We start from the raw sequence: 21,138 nt of genomic DNA, 5'->3' as shown, positions 1-21,138 counted from the left end.
TGTGTCACATTTTTGTGTGCGTATGTTGTTTATTCTCTTGCATGTGGATTTTAAGTGCTTATTTATTTAAGATCTATTATGGGTTATGTGGAAATGGTAATATTTTTGGTTGCAAGTTTCCACACACACACAACACACACACACACACACCCACATCCCCAAGTGATAATTTTTTTTGCCTGAACCCACAAAGGCCGAACTTGAACCTGAATTGTCCCCAGACCAAAACCAACAACTTAGAAGTTTTGTTGTCTGTATAGTGATTTTGCATCTAAAGGTTATTAAGAAACTCACCGACAAGATACTATGAATACCTTGAAAATGACAACAAACTTATTAATTATTACATTAACAAATTATAATTAAATTAAATGATTGTTTGTAATGGCCAATATCTCATTCTACTTGGTGGTATCATCACTTGATTTTGAAATCATATCACTAACGCTACAACATCCATAAACTCAAATCCTAGATTCCAAGGATTTGTTTTTATGGAAACTTGTACAAGTGATGCAAAAAATAAGGTTTCCATCGGCACTTTAGTCTTTTAGGCACTTTCTGGCATTTTGATATGCTATATAAAAGAATCAAGTGTGTGTGCTCGTACATGTACACACACAGAGGGTAATAGAGAAACTAGCAATTAAGAAATTGAATAATCTTATTTTCAAAATAAACATGTGGGGCACTGATATAAGTGTGATAATATGCATTTTTAATGTGAGATCTTTAGGCTAAAATGTGATTTTACTCATTTAAATTATGGTTATATTGGTACCAGAATTTGTAAATTTAGAAAAATCAAACCTTTTGTAAAATGAGATACCAGTCAAAGACTCAACCTAGTTATCTATGGTGGAGGCTAAGCATTTGGGTTTTCCTCAACTAGTTGAGACGTGACATGGTCACTTCTCAAATTACCATGGGTGTTTGATGCACGAGCATCCAACAATGTGAGGGCAATCTTGTATCACCCAAAAATATGTCTAGAGATAGGTTCTGTTTGATGTGTTTGCATTTGAAGATACTCATTTGGAAAAAATAGAGATTCCAACTCTCAGATTCCCATCGTTACTTTTCTAGGTTAGTATTTTGGTACACCTCGAGATAAGTGCAAATACAGAAAATGGGCTATTTTGTTGGAGAGCCTTTATTATGAGAAATTAGAGGGTGTGAGGTGGACAAAAGTTTATAATTGAAGTTGCAAACACTCCAGAAAATATATCAAGTCAAAATAAGTCATGGTTTTAAAGTTATTGCAGTTTTAAGTTGCTCGAAGACCTCCTAGAATCACTTTAGAGTCAAATTTGAGGCACTAAATGGCCTTCTATGGCTCAGAAAAATGGGGGATGAATATAGGCATTCAATAAGACTATAGAGTGCTCAAAGAGAAATAATTTGTCAATCAGAGTCTTGAATCAAAAGTTATGCCTCTCAAAAGTTGGTCTACTTTTTCTAGAACCTTTTATTTTTGTACCAACTTCTCTAGAACCTCTAATTTGGCACTGGTTGCCAAATTTCCAAATGTAAATTGTATTCCTAACCCTAAACCTAAGACATTCTATTTAAGACCCATCCTTGAGGTGTAATGGCAATATTTTGGTGGACTCTGGGAGAAGGTACCGTGAGAAAGGCTTTTCTCCATAATCTAATAATATTGTAGCCTATAGGGGATGTAGTTTGGTTTGTTTTTGCTATAATGATGTAGTAGCTTCTTATTTCAAATAGTAGAAATTTTCCTTTTCTATTGTGTTCATTTTTGTCTCAAGTTGTGCCCTCATCAAAGAGAACAACCAAGAAGATACCAAATGAATGCAAAAGGGAGGATGTATTGCACGTAGATCAAATGTTGCACACATTGGCTCATGATTTGGACATTACAAACTTAGGTTGATAGTTTGTAACACCTCTACAATTTGCAAACACTAATGGATTGCACACACATCTCTAGGGGGAACATGATCCTTTTGCCATCCATACCATATGATCAAAATTATGAGTGATTGATGACATGGGAAAGAGAAGTGGGTGATGAGGGTTATGCAAAATTTGAGTCTTAGGCTAAGGTAGGGGTAATATGGAATGACAGTTTACATAAGGGTAAAAATTTAGGACATTATATTTTGCCCTCACTTTAGCGAGCATATCATATAAGATAGATGCAAGGCTGAAATAAGAGATATTTAATTGAGTTGCTTACAAAGAATTCATCACGTGGGGTTTCCCCTAGCTAGGAGTCCTTGAATTGTCGTTGAGCCAAATCCAACATAGTTTTTTCAAAGGAGTGTTTTAGATAATGAAGATAATTTGTAGACACAAGAACATCAAAGGTAGACCAATATGGGTAGCAAGTTGTGTTATGCCAAATAACCATATGATAGGGTAATTTACTGCTTTTCTTGATGACGGTTTAGGGTACTTGCTCAACCTAGTTTGTACGCTTTGATACTTGGCTTCTCTTTACTGAGGAAGGACCCTTAGTCCCTGCCTCATTCTTGTGCTCCTTACTTCTTCTTATATCTCTTGTTTTTCCGGTTTGCTTTCTTTCCTTGGCACTGTTTGGTGCTCTAGTGGCTAGCGGTCTTTTATCTTGTACACTTTTTAGTCCCATAGACTCTTGTGGTCTCTTGTTGGACATTAATAAATTTATCTTGTCTTACAACATGTGCAAAAAATTCTGGATAGTCATGTAATAAGGAGGCTTTAATAGTGTGCCAACATGCATAACGAATGTTAGATAGGCATGTGACAAGGAAAACTAGACATAAATATGTGTGTGATAGGGTAGCTTAAGATCATTGATTCCATGTGTATAATTAAGCTAGATAGGCATACGACAGAAAAATACTAAGATAATGAGACAATGGATTGGCCCCCACAAAGGCATATAGTGTCGAGATGAAAATTTGAAAGTTTAAAAAAATCACGTGGTCATTTGATAAAGTGAATTAGAGAGAAAGACGCAAATAATACAACTCACCTCGCTTCTCCCCCTAGACTGGATTATGCTTCTTAGAGGGGAGCATAATAAATTCTAAGGAAATAAAATACATTGTAACAATGAAAACATATGAGATGTTGCCGTGGAATGTAACTTCTTTATATGTGAGACATGATTTCACAACATCTGCACAAGGATAGGGGGATCTAATGAATTGGCATCAACTCCAAAAAATGAAAGAATACATGCTCTCAACATATATCTCGTTACTACAACCATGGCTGAAATCTAAAGAAAGACACATGAAGATAAATAAAAATAAAAAGTTGGGTTGACTTGGAAGAAGCGCCTAAATGCCCCAAACACTTTGCACTATCTGCAAAGGTCAAAAGTCAAATGCATAATAGAAATAAGAAAAAGATGGAAAACAAAAGAACATTCACAATATAAAACTTCTCATTTTCAGGTACTAACGAAGGACAAGGGTTCTTTGAGTATCTGCAAAGGTCAAAAGTCAAATGCACAATAGAAATAAGAAAAAGATGGAAAACAAAAGAACATTCACAATTTAAAACTTCTCATTTTCAGGTACTAACGAAGTACAAGGGTTCTTTGAGTATCTGCAAAGGTCAAAAGTCAAATGCACTATAGAAATAAGAAAAAGATGGAAAACAAAAGAACATTCACAATATAAAACTTCTCATTTTCAGGAACTAACGAAGTACAAGGGTTCTTTGAGAGGGAACAACATTGAACGATAAGCACTAGGGAACACTAGAAGATATGTGCTCAAATCTACAAATGTAGAAGAAGGTACTACCTTCACAAACTATTTATCAACAAGTCATTGTCCTTTTAATCTTGATCATATGGGTAGGGATGTAGTGCCTCTTGTGTTTGCATTTCTCTTTGGTTAATTTGATATGAAGGATACTCTAGTTGTTATGAGATGCATTGATGATTGTTCATTATTTTGATTGCCAATATCATATATAGATGTTAGAATATGTTGTTATTGTAGTTTGATCGTATCCACATGATGATTCTAGTGATGTGACATAATTATTAATGGTGATATATGGGTTGATTTGTATTTGGATTATAGATCATGGATTATGCATCTAGTTGATGTTTGTGGATTCATGTGTTTGGTGCTTATATGCTATAGATATTTGTCTTTTACTTTTAGTTGATAGATGCTTAGAATAGTCTATAAATAATTACTTAAATATTTTAGTTAATGCATTATTATATTGATTGTATGTTGTGTATTGTACCACTGCTATGCATTTTGTCCATTGATGCTGGTAGAAAATGAGACAAAGTCGTAGTTGATTGGGAGATCTACACGATGTCTCATTCTCCTTCATTTTGATTATCTTCATTATACGTGCTTCAACCATTTATTTATTGAGCATATGCACTTGATGTTTGTATGTTTATCTAATAGGTGCTAGGCACATTGATTCTAAGGTTTAGGAATTGAATGTGTACCTATATCCCTAGTAGTGACACTAGGAGATAGTGACTTTGGCCATGTATACTAAGCCAATGTTATCCCTGTATGGACGACGTATCCACACAATTGATAATATTAGCTCTTCAATACTTATGGTAAATCTGTGCTTCAAAATGCATTATGTGATTTGACCTGTGAGTGTGTTGATGCATTTAGAGTTCTACAACTGTCATGGAAGGTGTTTATTTTAAATATTGATTTTATTGTGCTTGGAGAGATTCTAATTCTTTAATTTTAATTTACAGTCTAATTTTTTGTAGTTGGATTCCATATGCCTGGAAATAATTTATTTAATTTGGATAAAGGGACCATTTGGTTATTTAAAATATTTAAGTAACATAATTTGTAAGTCACTTTAATAAAGTGTTTATATTGGAAAAGTGTGTTTTAAGCCCACTTTTTCTTTTGTGCCTTTGTGTTTTTGAGATTTTGGTCCAAAACCTCTTGGGGAAAATCTTGATTTTGTTGTTGGGAGGATTAGCTTGTTTGAGTCGTGGATGAATTCCTTATCTTTGCTGAGGTTTTCATCTGATTTGGCGAGTTTTCTTTTCATACATCTTTTTTCATGGTTTTCTTCTCTTTTGGTATGAGGTATGAGCCTCTTGAAACATTCCCTAGACTTCATCTTTTCAATTGGAATTGATATCTTTAGTTTTTTGGTCGAGAATTAGCCCTCCTCTGTAAAATTATTTATTAATGTTGCCCAGCTAGTTGAGGACAAGCATTTGATGTATTGCGAGCGTGGAGTTTGAAGTTTTGACATTGTTATGCTGTTGAATTTTGCATGCATGCTTGAAAATTATATTATATTTTATTCTTGGTAGTTTGGATACCAAAGGGGTAATAATTTTTAATTTCATTTATTTTTTAGAAGATTAAAATTTGGGCTTTTTTGTGTTTGCATCATTTTGCATGCTGCCCAGATTTATGTTGGGATCTTGTAAAGCATTTTTTTCATTTCCTTAATTGGATTTTCATCCATGTTTCCAATAATATTATGGTTTTACTATGGTTTCCTAACTTGTGGACAAATCTATACTCTTGACAAAGTGCCTAGTTGAGTGTGTTGTACATTTTCATTTGGTATTGGTATTCTTATCATTTTGCCTACTTTCTTTGTTTTAGATTGCATTGAGATGCAATATGTATTGTATGTATTTCAGAGACTCCTAATAAGGTCATCCTCTTATATGAAACTTTTATATTAGTATGTCATTTTGTGGGTACCATCCCCACTAGGGTTTTCCCTCTGATCAATGGTTTCCCTAGTTAACATATTTGGTGTTATTGTGTATGTGTAACTTCTTATAATTTTTGATTATATTGTTCACATGGTTTAGTAAGGTTGATGAAAGTTATATTGATTTGATAATTAATTCAACCCCCCTCTTAGTTCTCTTGGTGGACTTTACTTTCTAACAATTGATATTAGAGCATTAGGTCCTTAAAGGAAAAGCTTAACAACTTAAAGAGATCAATGGAGGGTCATTCAAGAAAAGAAAGTCTGAAGTGTGATGAAGTTAACTATGATATTTGGAAAGAGGAAGATGAGTAGCGAGATAAAGGTATGGAAATTTTTGTTTGTTGGACATGTAAAGAATTTAATCATTTTTCATCCAAATGTCCTAAGAGAGTGAAGAGGACAAGAAAACCCGATAAGTCAAGAATGCATGAGAATTGTCTTTTTGATGATGAAATTTTTTTCGCAAGATTATGATAGTGATGATGAAGATGATGAGCTTGGATTAGTTGAGAAAGAGTAAGGAAGAGATAACTTTATTAACTATTGTTGATTATAATTCTGATGAAGAAGCTAATCCTAAGGCTAACCAAGAGAATGTTGAGTTGTTTTATGAGACTGATACATATTCACAGAGTGATATATAGATTGTGAAACAGAGAGAAGAATCAAGGAGTCAACCTAGTGTAGGAGTAAGAATTGAGCCAATGACACCAATACAAAACAAGAATTTGAAAAAGAATCACCCTGTTGATCAAATTATTGGAAGTAAAGACAAAAAAATTATGACAAGAAATAGTGTACATGAAGAATTATGTTTAATTTCTCAAGTTTAACCAAAGAGTGTAGATGAAGCATGCAAGGATGATAATTGGATTCAAGCAATGAAGGAAAAAAATAGATCAAATTGTGAAGAATGAGACATGGGAATTGGTTCCTAGACCTAATGATAAGAATGTTATAGGAACTAAATGGGTTTTTTGAAACAAGATGAATGAACAAGGTGAGGTTGTAAGAAATAAAGCAAGATTGGTATATAAAGGATATTCACAACAAGAAGGTATAGACTATGAAGAGACATTTGCCCTGCTGCCAAAATTGAAGCAGTAAGAATGTTCTTGGGCTTTATAGCAAATAAGAAATTCAAAGTGTATCAGATGGATGTGAAATCAATATTTCTGAATGGAGAACTTGAAGAGGAAGTCTACATTGAGCAACCTGAAAGATTTCCTTTGACAATAGAAGAAGTCATGGTATGCAGATTGAAGAAAGCATTGTATGGACTAAAGAAAGCACCTAAAACCTAGTATGTGAGTTTGGACAAGTATTTGGCAAAGTTGGGATTTGATAAAGGTATTGTAGATAATAACTTGTATTTAAAAGAAATTGAGAATGGTTTGTTGGTTATTGTGATATTTGTGGATGACATAATCATTAGAGGTAATGATGAAGCAAGTGACAAATTTGCTAATGAAATGAAGAATGAATTTGAGATGAGTATGATTGGTGAGATGAAATATTTCTTAGGTTTATAGGTTGTGAAAAATAATGATGGCATTTTCCTATCATAGACTAAGTATTTGAAATATTTGTTGAATAGATTTGACTTGGAAAGTTGCAAGCTTGTTGGTATACCGATGATAACTAGTCACACATTATCTAGAAAAGATGAGACACCTACAGTTGAGTAGAAGAAGTACATATCCATGATTGAAGGTTTGCAATATTTGACTCATACAAGACCAGATATAATAGATGCAGTTAGCATAGTAGCAAGATTCCAAGAAGACCCTAAGGAAGCACACGATGTAGCAATAAAGAGAATATTTAAGTACTTGAAGGGTACATCTGATTTTGGAATATGGTATGATAGATCAAGTGACTTTACTTTGTGTACATATACTAATCCAAATTGGGTAGGTAGTATGGATGGTAGAAAGAACACTAGCGATGGAGCATTTTTCCTTGGAGGAAGATTGGTTTCTTAGCTGAACAAGAAATAAGACTGTATCTCATAGAGTACAATAGAAGAAGCGTATCTAGCAACAAAAAACAATTGTAATCAGATCATGTGGATGCAATAGATGTTGAAGGACATTGGGATTGGGTTTTTAGAACCTATTATCATACATTGTGATAACACAAGTACAATGAGCATGTCTAAGAATCATCTGTTACATTCTAAGACTAAGCATATATTGATTAAGTATCATGTTTCGAGAGAGAAATTTGCAGAGAAAGAAATCAGATTAGAGTATGTTAATACGAAAGATTAGATTGCAGATATTTTTATGAAGCCATTGCCTAAGGATAATATTTGTGAGGTATGCTTAGGGTTATGCCCATACCTACTTTTGAGTAGATGATGCAGAGAGTGCACTAGTCTAGTGGTACAAAGCACTATTGTTTATTTGGACTAAATGCTGATGCTTCTTGTATGGGGGAGTATCTGTGGTTGAATAGAGTCACAAAGGACTCTTGGTAGCTGGTACGAAACAATGTCTTTAGACACTTGAGCTAGTTGAAGACCTTGAGTGTTGATTGACATAATGATGCCTTTGTCATTGATGTCAATGGGGGAGAGATTGCATGAAAAACATCTTCTGGTAGTATGTGAGAGATGTATATGGAAAGAGAATGTATGGGGGAGAAATGTATTGAAAGAAGATGATCACATTGAGTTATATCATGTTAGGATTATAACTATAGTTAGATTAGTTTAATCTTAACATACAATGTTGATATAATATATTATATAATTATACTATATATAATATTATAAATATATAATATAATATTATATATATTATATTATATTATACATATATACTATATATAATACATATGTTATATTGTGATTGATATTGTTAACTTATAATGATTAATCATAGAGACATGTCTCCTCCTCTCATATTTATATGAGATCCAAATTTGCATTTGGAACATATCTATAACAATGACAATATAAAAGGAAAAAAGGTCAAGCCCTCCACTCCAACTTTTGATATGGCATTACATTCTCAAAAGACAGGACCAAAAGGTAAATCTTGAGGCCTAGCCTATTTGCGATTGTCCCGTTTTTGGATCTCTTGGCTCTTTTGGCCTGCTGTTCCATGTAGTTTGATATGGTTAGGGACTAATTGTCTATTTCTTTTGTAGCCATGGGGTTTTAGGTGCTTGTTCAAAACCTGTTTTGATGGTTGATGAGTACTGTGTTATCTTTGATGCCACCTTGGTCACCTTGTTTTGGTTGGTGACTTGTTTCACCAATGGGTTGTAGTATCTTTTGGTTTGGACTTCATTGAAAATATTTTGATTTGTAAAGGGTTTCAGGCACCCTTCAAAACTTGTTTTCCATAATAAAAAATAATGACAATATAATTACATTTGTAGAAATCGATCCATGTTACTTAACATGGTATCATAGCCAACTACAAATGTAAGAGAGAACATGAAGATATTCAAAACATAATACATATGACTACTAAAATTGTCATTGGTTGGAAATTATCCTGAGTGAAGACAACTAACTATTAGTGCTCAGACTGTGAAAACATAATGAATAATTAACTATATACTTCAAGATGACGTCAGTAAGCGAATTCCTATTTGGAAATTGAAAAGTACAAAAGTCTAAAGTATGTGTTCTTTGTGATATTCATCAAACAAAGAAGTGTCAATTCAACACGGGGGAAGAGAAAGTGAAGATTATTTCCATGTCAACTTTAAGAGGATATTTTCAAGAAAATGCAATTGTGAGTCATTGAACTAAATTCATTAGCCTTTACTCATGTCTTTTAAGAAGATATCTTTGGAAGAGGTCAGAAACATCCATCAAAGCATAAGCGATGAAATTTTGTGAGAAATTATAGTTTAAGTGCAATGCACATACATATGTTTGTTAGAGCACTAGTGGCATTGTATATAAACTCGAAAATTGGTTGTTAGAATACCTCTAAAGAGATGTATCAATGCATTGACAAATATTATAGAGAGAGACGCCTTCAAGTGTTTGAGATATTGTTATGAATAATTTAAAATGTCATCCCATTTTATGAACAATATGTAGAAAACATACTCACCATATTTATCAATTCATACTATACACGTCGCCAACCATAAAAGCCAATCTATGCTTATTACATGCATGTGCCATCATGACTTAAGGAAGGATTACAAACAAAATACAGAGAGAGAAGTGATGAAGAGTTTGGGTACAATTAGTAAGATGGTATAGAGTATATAGACGAGACGAATGAAGGAAGATACAAATTAACAGAGTACGTAAGGACACTTACATGACAGATAAAGGACCACTGTACACTAGGTCATGAAACTAGCAACACCTAATCTCTTTGCATAATCACAACTTCCAAGAAAGGAATTAAAAGATGTTTGAAAAGTTAGGCATCAAACACCTTTTGCAATATGTTCATATGAAAGGTGACATGGATTGGAAGATATTTGACAACCACCACTATGTGTAGGCACATGGGAGAGATATAATAGAGGGCCACTCAACATATATCAAATCAAATACACTTTCATTATTTATTTATTTACCTATTCATTACAAATTGGGATCTTTTGACTAAGTGTGTCGATATACACATAAGTAGCAATGAAGCAACAATTGCATGTTATCAAATGAAGACACAAAAAATGTGTCAAGATAGGTAAAGAGATATTCATAGTGATAGTGAACAAAATGCATTCCATAAGTATGGATATCATCAAATAGAAAACTTTCTACCACGTGTTATATACATATGTAAAGCCAAACTCGACAACCATTGCATGCATAACCTCCCAACCCCAATCCTTGGAAGGAAATTTGAACGATTTAAATACCACCACTGTGACATGATGAAAGTTAGCAAGGAATAAGTTACTATCAAATCTAGTGTATACTCTCTTACTCTATAATGCGAGAAGTACATTGAACGTAGAGAACCAATACAGGTGTATGGAAGGGTTAATCAAATCCAAGCAAAGGTATCTAAGGATGCTATGCTGTTGGGAGAGGGAATGAGATGCCTTTGTACATGCCAAAAAATTATATAAGAGAAGATCATTAGATAATTGATTCCCCAATCCCACCAAGGTAAGTTGGTGGTATTTTCTTCTTGATAATATATGTGAGGTTCCTTTATAGTATGAAGTCAATGAATGTATAATATGTTATGTGTGTGTGTGGGTGGGTGTGTGTGTCTATATATATATATATATATATATATATATATATAACAAAATACATTCAATAAGAATAATGGAAAAGTATATGATGTAGGAGCATCCAGAGGTGTAAGGGCAATCTTGTGTCAACCAAAAAAATGTACTTAGACTTAGTTTTTGTTTCATGTGTTTTCATTTCTGGATACCCATTTGGGTCAAATAAAGGTTCCAACTCTCACAGTTCCACTATTAGTGTTCTAGGATAGAGTATTTGAACACCTTGGGATACTTGTAAATGCCAGAAAAATAGGAGTATGTAATTGAGCCATCATTTTGGTGAATTAGAAGGTGTAAATTGGTTGGAGGATTGTAATTGTAATTTAGAGCATTCCAGAAAAAGAATCAGGTCAAAAGGCCCCACGGTTTGAAAGTTATCACAATTTTTTGATTTTTTGAGACCTCCTAAGAATGCTTCAAAGTCAGGTTAGGGGCATTAAATGACATCGAACAGGGCCGAAAAATGGGGGACAAGCAAAGCTGGTCCATAAGGCTATAGAGTGCTTTGAGAGCTATTCGAAAATGTAAACGATTTGTCAATCAGAGCCACGGTTCAAAAGTTATGCCTCCCGAAAGTTCGGTTACCATTTCTAGATTCTTCTAGTTTTGCGCCGACTTCTAACGTGGCTTCTGGAGCCTTCTGTTTGGTCGGTGGATGCCAACTAGCACTTTCTAGAATGTATTCCTAATCCTTAACCCTTCGGGGTCTATTTAAGAACATTTTTGGCATTGTAAAAGGTCGTTCGGAGTGGAGTTTGAGATGAGGTACTGAAAGGAGAAATTATCTCTAGATTTATGCCATTGTAAGCCCATAGGGCATGTTTTGAAGTCTATTTTCTTTGTACTGAATGTATTAGCTTATTTACAAAGTTACTAAAATTTCCCTTTCCTGTTCTGTCCATTCTGTGCTTGGGTTGTGTCCCCATCAAGTGGTATCAGAGCTGGTTTTCTTGAGTGTGTAGATAGAGCGTCGACTGTGAGGTAGTTTGCACCAGGATTGTGTGGTTGTGGGTTTGAGTTAAGAAGATGCCTCCACGAAGAGAGCGTGGTGAAAGGGCCAGAGCTATTAATCCTGAGGAGGTTAGAGCCCTCCAAAGGTAGGTACAAGCATTGCAGGAGGAGCTCTGTAGAGGAACAAATGTTGCCGCAGGTGACGAAAGTGAGGATGACAATGAAGAAGAAGAAATTGGACCAGAAAGGGAATTTGTCAGGGAAGTTCTGAATCAGGTAGAGGAAAGGCTTTTTAGGGCCATTACTAAGTTTAGGAAAAGACCTACAATTGATGTGGGTATATTTTCAGAAAATCTGAAACCAGATGAGTTGATTGACTGAATCAATGAACTGGAAGAGTACTTTGAGTACGAGGATATCAGGGATCCAGATAGGGTTAAGTTTAAAAAGGCCAAACTAAAGGGCCATGCCAAAATTTGGTGGCAAGAGGTTCAATTGGAACGAAATAGAAGAGGAAAGGATAAGATCACAATGTGGGATTGTATGGTGGACAAATTGAAGAAGCAATTCATTCCTATTGATTATGAGCTTGATTTGTTCAAGAAGATGCATGGGTTAAAGAAAGCAAGAAAATCAATCCAGGAATATATGGAGGAGTTTTACCAACTTCTAATTAGAGTGGGGCATGCAGAAGAAAATAAGGAGAAGGTTGCTCGTTACATCAGTGGGTTGCGACCTAGCATCCAGGAGGAATTAAGTCTGGTAAGAATGACCAATGTTGAAGAGGCATACCAGTTTGCCCTACGAGTTGAAGAGAATCTAAATAAAAGGTTTGAAGGAAGACAGAGAGGGCGTGGTCAAGGAGGAAGGGGTAGTGGTAGGTCATCTGGAGGCCGAAATGAAACCCAAAAGAAAAATGAAGATGTGGATACTAGCAGTAACCAGAGGAATGAGGGTTTCAACCGCTCCCATGATCAAGACTTTGGAAATCAGAGAGGAAGAGGTAGAGGATGTGGACAAGGAAGAGGAGGCTTCCGTGGTACCTGTTTCCATTGTAATGAAGAAGTTCATCGTGCCTTTGAATGCCCTCAATGACAAGGAAGGATAGATAGGAGAGCTGAGGGTCAAGCTAGGGTTGCCCATGTGGATGAGGATGCACAATCATCACATTTAGAGGATGCAGAAAGAGGAGAGACTTTAGTAAATGAAAGGGTCCTACTAAGTGGTGAGATTGAACCAGGACAAAGGAGGAGTTTATTCCGTACCAGGTGCAAGTCTGAGGATAAATGTTGTGATGTGATCATTGATGGTGGTAGCACTGATAACTTGGTATCAGAGGAGATGGTCTCTAAGCTAAAGCTCAAGAGGGAGAAACACCCCCAGCGCTATCAGATTGGTTGGGTGAAGGATGATCATAAGGTCCTGGTAAGTGAACAATGTTTAGTGAAGTTCAAAATTGGAAATTACCATGATGAAGTTCTCTGTGATATTATTCCAATGGATGTTTGCCATCTATTGTTGGGAAGACCGTGGCAGTTTGATAGGCATACAGTACATGATGGTCATGCAAACACATACTCTCTAACAAAGGATGGAGTTCGCCACAAATTGAAGCACATGAAAAAGGAAGGCAAAAAGGTATGTAGTAGTGCTAGGATTTGTCTTGTTGATGGAAGAAATTTTTTAGATGGCATAAACATTAGTGTATGTGCTATGCTTTGATTCCTAGGAAAGATAAAGAAGGTAGTAGTGAAATACCACTTGAAGTTTCAGATTTACTAGGTGAATTTGGAGATATCATCTCTGATAATGTTCCAGAAGGATTGCCACTAGTAAGGCAAATCAGTCATCAGATAGATTTAATCCCAAGAGCTAGTTTGCCTAACAAGGCTGCTCACAGGATGACTCCTACTGAAACTGAGGAGCTAAATAGATATGTTAAGGAGCTATTGAGGAAGGGCTTGATTCGGGAGAGCCTGAGTCCATGTGCAGTGCCTGCAGTACTGGCACCAAAGAAGGATGGAGAGTGGAGGATGTGTAGAAACTCTCGAGCTATAAATAGGATACCATCAAGTATCGGTTTCCTTTGCCAAGAATGGATGATCTTATGGACTGCTTGAGTGGAGCTCAGTACTTCACAAAGATAGATCTCAAAAGTGGCTATCATCAAATACGAATACGAGGAAGAGATGAGTGGAAAACAACCTTCAAGACCAAGGAGGGTCTTTATGAGTGGTTAGTCATGACCTTTGGATTGACGAACGCCCTAAGCACCTTCATGCGACTTATGAATGAGGTACTTAAGAAGTTCTTGGGAAAATTTGTTATTGTCTATTTGGAGGATATTTTAATTTTCAGCAAGACTTTGGAAGAACATTTATTGCATATTCGTAGTGTCCTTGAAAGGTTAAGGGAAGAGAAACTGTTAATTAATATGAAGAAGTGTATCTTTGCAAAAAGGGAGTTAGTCTACTTAGGGTTTGTTATATCACCTGAAGGTCTCAAAATGGATCCAGAGAAGGTAAAAGCCATCTTGGAATGGCCTACTCCAAGGTCTGCTACTGAGGTAAGATCATTTCATGGTCTGGTTAGTTTTTATAGAAAGTTCATTAAGAATTTCAGTGGCATATGTGCACCCCTGACTGACACAATAAGAGCGGATAGAAAAGAGTTCAAATGGACTGCGACAACTACGAGAAGTTTTGAATTGCTGAAGAAGAAGGTGACTGAACAGCCTGTGTTGGCACTTCTAGATTTTAGAAAGGTGTTCCAGGTGGATTGTGATGCTAGTGGTAGTGCTATTGGAGCTGTATTGAGCCAAGAAGGTAAGCCTATTGCATATTTTAGTGAAAAATTGAATGATGTGAAAAAGAAGTATTCTGTTTATGATCAAGAGTTCTATGCAATAGTTCAGGCCTTAAAGAAATGGAGGCATTATTTATTGCCAAAGGAATTTGTTTTGTATACTGATCATCAGGCATTATAATACCTAAATAGCCAAGGTAAATTGAATTAGAGGCATATGAAGTGGGTAGAGTTCTTGCAGAGTTATACATTTGTGTTGAAGCATAGAAGTGGAAAATCCAACAGGGTTGAAGATGCACTAAGTAGGAGACAGTTGTTGCTTACAGTAATGCAGGTTGAAGTAGTTGGGTTTGGTGAACTCAAGAATCTGTACCCTGAGGATCCTAATTTTGTTGAAGCATGGAAAGCTTGAAAAGAGCCTGTTGCTGTAGACATAACTAAGTTGTTAGACTATTTGATTCAGGATGGTATGTTATTCAAGGGCAGTCAATTATGCATTCCAAGGAGTTCCATGAGGGAAAATCTTATTAAGGAGAAACATAGTGGAGGGATGGTAGGAAATTTTGGTCGAGATAAGACAATTACCATTCTTAGAGAACATTATTTTTGGCCTCAAATGTCACAAGATGTGAAGAAGTTTGTACAGAGTTGTCAGATTTGTCAAGTTGCCAAGGAATTTAGTCATAATACTGGACTATATCAGCCATTACCTGTTCTAGCAAAGCCATGGGAGGACATAAGTATGGATTTTGTTCTTGGATTGCTGAGGACACAAAGGGGTAATGACTCAATATTTGTGGTGGTTGATAGGTTCTCCAAAATGGCACATTTCATTCTATGCCACAAAACTCATGATGCTGTCCATATTGCAGACTTGTTTTTCAGAGAGGAGGTAAGACTACATGGCCTCCCAAAGAGTATAGTTTCTGACGGAGATACTAAATTTGTGGGGTATTTCTGGAGAACATTGTGGAAGAAGTTGAGAACAGACTTGAAATTCAGTTCCACACATCACCGACAGACTGACGGCGAAACAAAAGTGGTAAACAAAAGTCTAGGCAATTTGTTGAGATGTTTAGTTGGGGATAAGCCCAAGGGATGGGATTTGATTCTACCACAAGCATAATTTGCTTACAATAACTATGTAAACAGGAGTACTGGTAAATCACCATTCCAAATTGTATATGGAAGTAGCCCAAGGACTGCACCAGAATTGAGGAAGATAGAGCAAGGGGCGAGGACAAGTGCTGAAGCTGAAGAATTTGCTGAACATATCAAGTTTCTACATGAGGAGGTTCAGGCAGACATTACCAAGATGAATCAAGAGTATAAAGATAGGGCTGATCTAAGGAGAAGACTTAAGGAGTTCCAAGTAGGGGATCTACTCATGGTACATTTAAGAAAAGAAAGATTTCCAATCGGTACTTACAACAAGCTGAAAATGAAGAAATTCGGCCCCTGTAAAATTATGAAGAAACATGACTCAGGGAATGCATACGAGGTGGAGTTGCCAAATGGTATTCACATTTCTCCTATTTTCAACATTGCAAACTTAAATGAGTATCATGATGATGGTGTAGATGAGGTGCTGATGTTAGAGCCATGTCCAATTCCTGCTTCTAAGAAGGAGGAGATAGAAGACATTCTAGATCATCGTGTGGGTAGGAGTACCGGAAATAGGCAGTATGAAGAGTATTTGGTCAAGTGGAAAGGATGACCGATAGAGGACTCAGCTTGGATTTCAGCAGCTGAGGTTTCGCGTTTGAAATTTCCTTTTCCATTCATAAAGTGACAAGGTCACTTTTCAATCTACCCTGGGTGTCTAATGCAAGAGCATCCAGAGGTGTAAGGACAATCCTATGTCAACCAAAAAAATGTACTTAGACTTAGTTTTTGTTTCATGTGTTTTCATTTCTGGATACCCATTTGGGTCAAATAAAGGTTCCAACTCTCACAATTCTACTATTAGTGTTCTAGGATAGAGTATTTGAACACCTTGGGATACGTGTAAATGCCAAAAAAATAGAAGTATGTAATTGAGCCATCATTTTGGTGAACTAGAAGGTGTAAATTGGTCAGAGGATTGTAATTGTAATTTAGAGCATTCCGGAAAAAGAATTAGGTCAAAAGGCCCCACGGTCTGAAAGTTATCGCAAATTTTCAGTTTTTGGAGACCTCCTAAGAATGCTTCAAAGTCAGGTTAGGGGCATTAAATGACCTCGAACAGGGCCGAAAAATGGGGGAAGAGCAAAGCTGGTCCAGAGGGCTATAGAGTGCTTCGAGAGCATTCCGAAAATGTAAACGGTTTGTCAATCAGAGCTACAGTTCAAAAGTTATGCCTCCCGAACGTTCGGTTGCCATTTTTAGATTCTTCTAATTTTGCGCCGACTTCTAACGCAGCTTCTGGAGCCTTCTATGTGGTCGGTGGATGCCAACTAGCACTTTCTAGAATGTATTCCTAATCCTTAACCCTCTGGGGTCTATTTAAGAACATTTCTGGCATTGTAAAAGGCAGTTCGGAGTGGAGTTTGAGAGGAGGTACTGAAAGGAGAAATTATCTCCAGATTTATGCTATTATAAGCCCATAAGGCATGTTTTGAAGTCTATTTTCTCTGTACTGAATGTATTAACTTATTTACAAAGTTACTAAAATTTTCCTTTCTTGTTGTGTCCATTCTGTGCTTGGGTTGTGTCCCCATCAGTATATTAAGGGACATTCAAATCTCCTTTGCATGATGAGAAATATAAATTGGGAATGATAATAAAGTAATATTAGAATATCAAGCCATTCACGCGCATGACTAACACAAAGACTAGAGTGTCCCACTATGAAAGTTCATTTCAGTACAATAAAGTTCATTTTAAATGTTTATTTCTTATATAGATTGTGAAAAATTGTCATTCTAGATTTTTACATGTGGCATTAATAAATATGAGATATTTTCTCACGATTTTATATATATATATATATATATATATAAGAATGTTAGTAGTTTAATTAATGTTTGTTACTAACAACATAAATATATGTCTCATTACTATCATGATTCACATTATAATCCTCAATTGTATAAATTTACGACACCTATGGCCATCACAATTGCGACGGTAACCCTTGCTATGAAAACTTGCGACAAAAAAAGTTTGAAGCCCGTCTGACAAGAGCCAATTACAACTGATGTCAGTTGGACGATGGGTTACTATCGTAATTGCAATGGCCTTTTGTCACAATTTGGGCCCAAATGTAGTAGTGTCATAAAGATGTTCCTTCTACTCCATCCACTAATACTCCTCCATATCAAGTTAAAATCACTCCATCTCATGGTTTAATTTCCTCCACTTGATTATATGATTGACCAATCATTCCTTCCATTTGACCACATAATACTCTTATAAGTCAAGATCAAAGTACCCCTTTCATTTGTATTTCATGATCCCAATCCATCTCAAGCTCCTATTACCTCTCATGATTCTCCTCATGATCCTAATCCTCCACAAGATCCCATCTCACATATCCAATCCACTTATGAACCCCATGTACATGGTCTCACATCTTGTGTTGAAAATAATAAGTATCCCATTGACAAATGAATGTCTAAAGATGTTGGTACTCCTTCCAAATCCAAAATTCCTTCATATGAACCTAAATGTTCCCATCACCCATATTCCAAACCTAGATTGGATCCTTATATCCATGTTCCCATTCCTTTCTCACCTCCATCCATTTTGGGTCCTTATGTCCCAAATCCAAATGCTTCATCCCTTCCATCCATTTTGGATCCTTACATCCATCCATTATAGCCAAGTTTCCTACTTCATCCCCTCAAATTGCTAAAAACATCAACAAAGGCACACATCCTTGAATTCCTTCAAATTTTCACCCACTACTATTTCCTCTGTCATCTCTCTACACCATTTATCTCATGCACTCGTAACATGACCAATGGAAGAAAATTGGATTCCAAAAATAAAATGAATCAAGCCAAAAATCCACAAACATACAAGGATCAACATGTCCCCTCTAAAACTCATGTTCAAGAAAACAAATATGTGATACAAAAGAAAGAAGAAATAAAAAAGCCACAAAGGCTCAAAATGAAAAAAACAAAAATTATGTGGATTCCAAAGCTACTTAATGAAATGATAAATTTGAAAGAAAAATTCAAAATGACATCCAATCCAAAGGCTTCTTTCATCCATAAATCCTTAAAACTTCCATTTTCCAAATCCATTTTGGGTCCGTATATCCCAAAATCCACTACCCTAAATCCATCATCTACTTGATCCATTTTGGATCCATATATCCCAAAATTCAAACTTTCTTCTGCAAAATTTCCTCCTGTCCACCACCTTTCAAGGTGTTTAGCAATGATGATCTTTCCACCTGCGCTATCCCCTCTTTCACAAGTCTTCCAACCTAGCATCCATCAACCACGTTTCATTCCCAACCATTCCATCCCCATAATCCAAACTTCTTCACGAGTCCTTGTCCTACATTTCCCAATATACTTCATCCTTTTTTCCACCATCCTACCAACATCTATAAGAAAATAGAAAAAGTCCCTCGAAAAGAAAAAGAAAGAAATATCAAGGGATATCATCCATTTAATTAGATGCTTGAGTCCTCCCTCCATTTCCCTATCATGTATCCATTGTCTTCTGGATTCATATATCCATCCATTCACTTTTCCTCTTCCACTTGCACTCTACACTTGGGGGAATGATCCATACATCCTTATGCCACATTGCATATCTTCCATATCCCATATCCCCTTTCACCATCCATCATCCTATCTAAGTTCATCATCCTTTCGAATATTTGATCTTGACTACCATTTTTCTTTTATCTATCCATATTCATCTACCATGTCCATTTCTCATTATCCACACATTATCCTACATACTTTCGTCATCCTTTCACATATTTGATCTTGAAATCCTATCTATATTTTGCATCCCATAGTCCTTGGCATGTTCATTTTTGCCATCCTCTATCCACAATCCTTCATAAGTCCACCCTGTATGCTTAATCCTACATAAGTCCATAATTCTTTCATATGCATTTGGTTTTGATTATCCCATGCATTTCCTCCATTCCATGTTATGGACATACCACTCATATCATGTTTTTTCCCTCTATTTCATATCCCTTCCACTTTTATACCTTTTCTTGTGATCAAAACTAGAGGCACATAAAAGAAAAAAAGTAATAATATCCATGCATGCTTTGGACAATACACAAGCCTTCATTCCCCCTATGTATCCCCACACCATCTTTCCATTACCATGCATCCTTTTCCCACCATTTTTTTTCTCTTTTTCCTATCCTTGGTATGGGGAATTTCAACTACTTTGAAACACTGTCCTTGGCATCCCATTTTCTTATACCACATCCTTTGGTTCCCCATATTCTTTCACCATTTGTTTCATCACTGTATCATCCTACATCCATAAGAAAAAAATCTCCCCATGATTCCCAGTCATTTTTACATTCCTTGGTTCTCCCTTCTCATTGGTTTTAATCTATTCTACCTTCTATTAATTCAATCAATTCATTTTTCCTCTCATCTAATCGAATTCCCTTCTTCCAATTGGCTCATACAAATAAATTTCCATCATATATATATATATTCTTCTAAATCAACCTTATCAAATTATTCTTCCAATCTAATCAAGTTATTCCTTCATCCATCATCTTATCATATCTTATCCAAATTCTTCTACTCATCATCTAATCTCATCAATTTTAACTTCACTCATTTTCTGAGCTTGGAGAGAACATAAAAAAAGTAGTATACCATGGACATTTTCACATTTGTATCATAATCTATTCCATATGTATTATGTTTGATGTACTATATTAGTTGTATTCTATCAAATCAATTTCACTATCACCTCATCTTGAGATTTTGTAAACAATGATTGCAAAAGAACTTACAAAAATTCACATTGAGACCAAATGATTTGAGAACCTTGTTCCTTTCATCACAATCGCTAGTGAACAATCACATATGAGACAAACATTTCAACAAAATTTTATTAGACGATCAATCTTTGTCCTTCAGGATGACTCCTTCCTAAGTTAACATATCAAATTTTACCATCAAAGTTCATGGAAAGAACTGTTAACTGAATGACTACTTGGTCAGTAGGTCTTTTTGTTGATTTCATCTTTGTGTGTCAGTAGTCACTTCCCTACATTTCCTTGATTTGCAATATCTTGGTACCACATGAAGGGCTCAAAATGAATACATGTGTCATTTGCAGTATGCTTTGTTTGTTTATCTCTAAGCCTTGTTTCCCATTATTATCTAGCACTTAGTCATTTCCTAGGTAGCATTGTTCGATGATCACTACAACTGATCCATCTAAAGAAGGCCGAGCTACACATACTTGTTTATATTTTCATTACATGTTAAACAAGTCAAAGGTTGTCAAGCACCCTAG

The sequence above is a fragment of the Cupressus sempervirens genome, chromosome 3, assembly GCF_028749045.1.
Source record: "Cupressus sempervirens isolate cs-2001-9-10 chromosome 3, ASM2874904v1, whole genome shotgun sequence".
Taxonomy (NCBI): Eukaryota; Viridiplantae; Streptophyta; class Pinopsida; order Cupressales; family Cupressaceae; genus Cupressus; species Cupressus sempervirens.
This window is presented reverse-complemented; position numbering follows the sequence as displayed.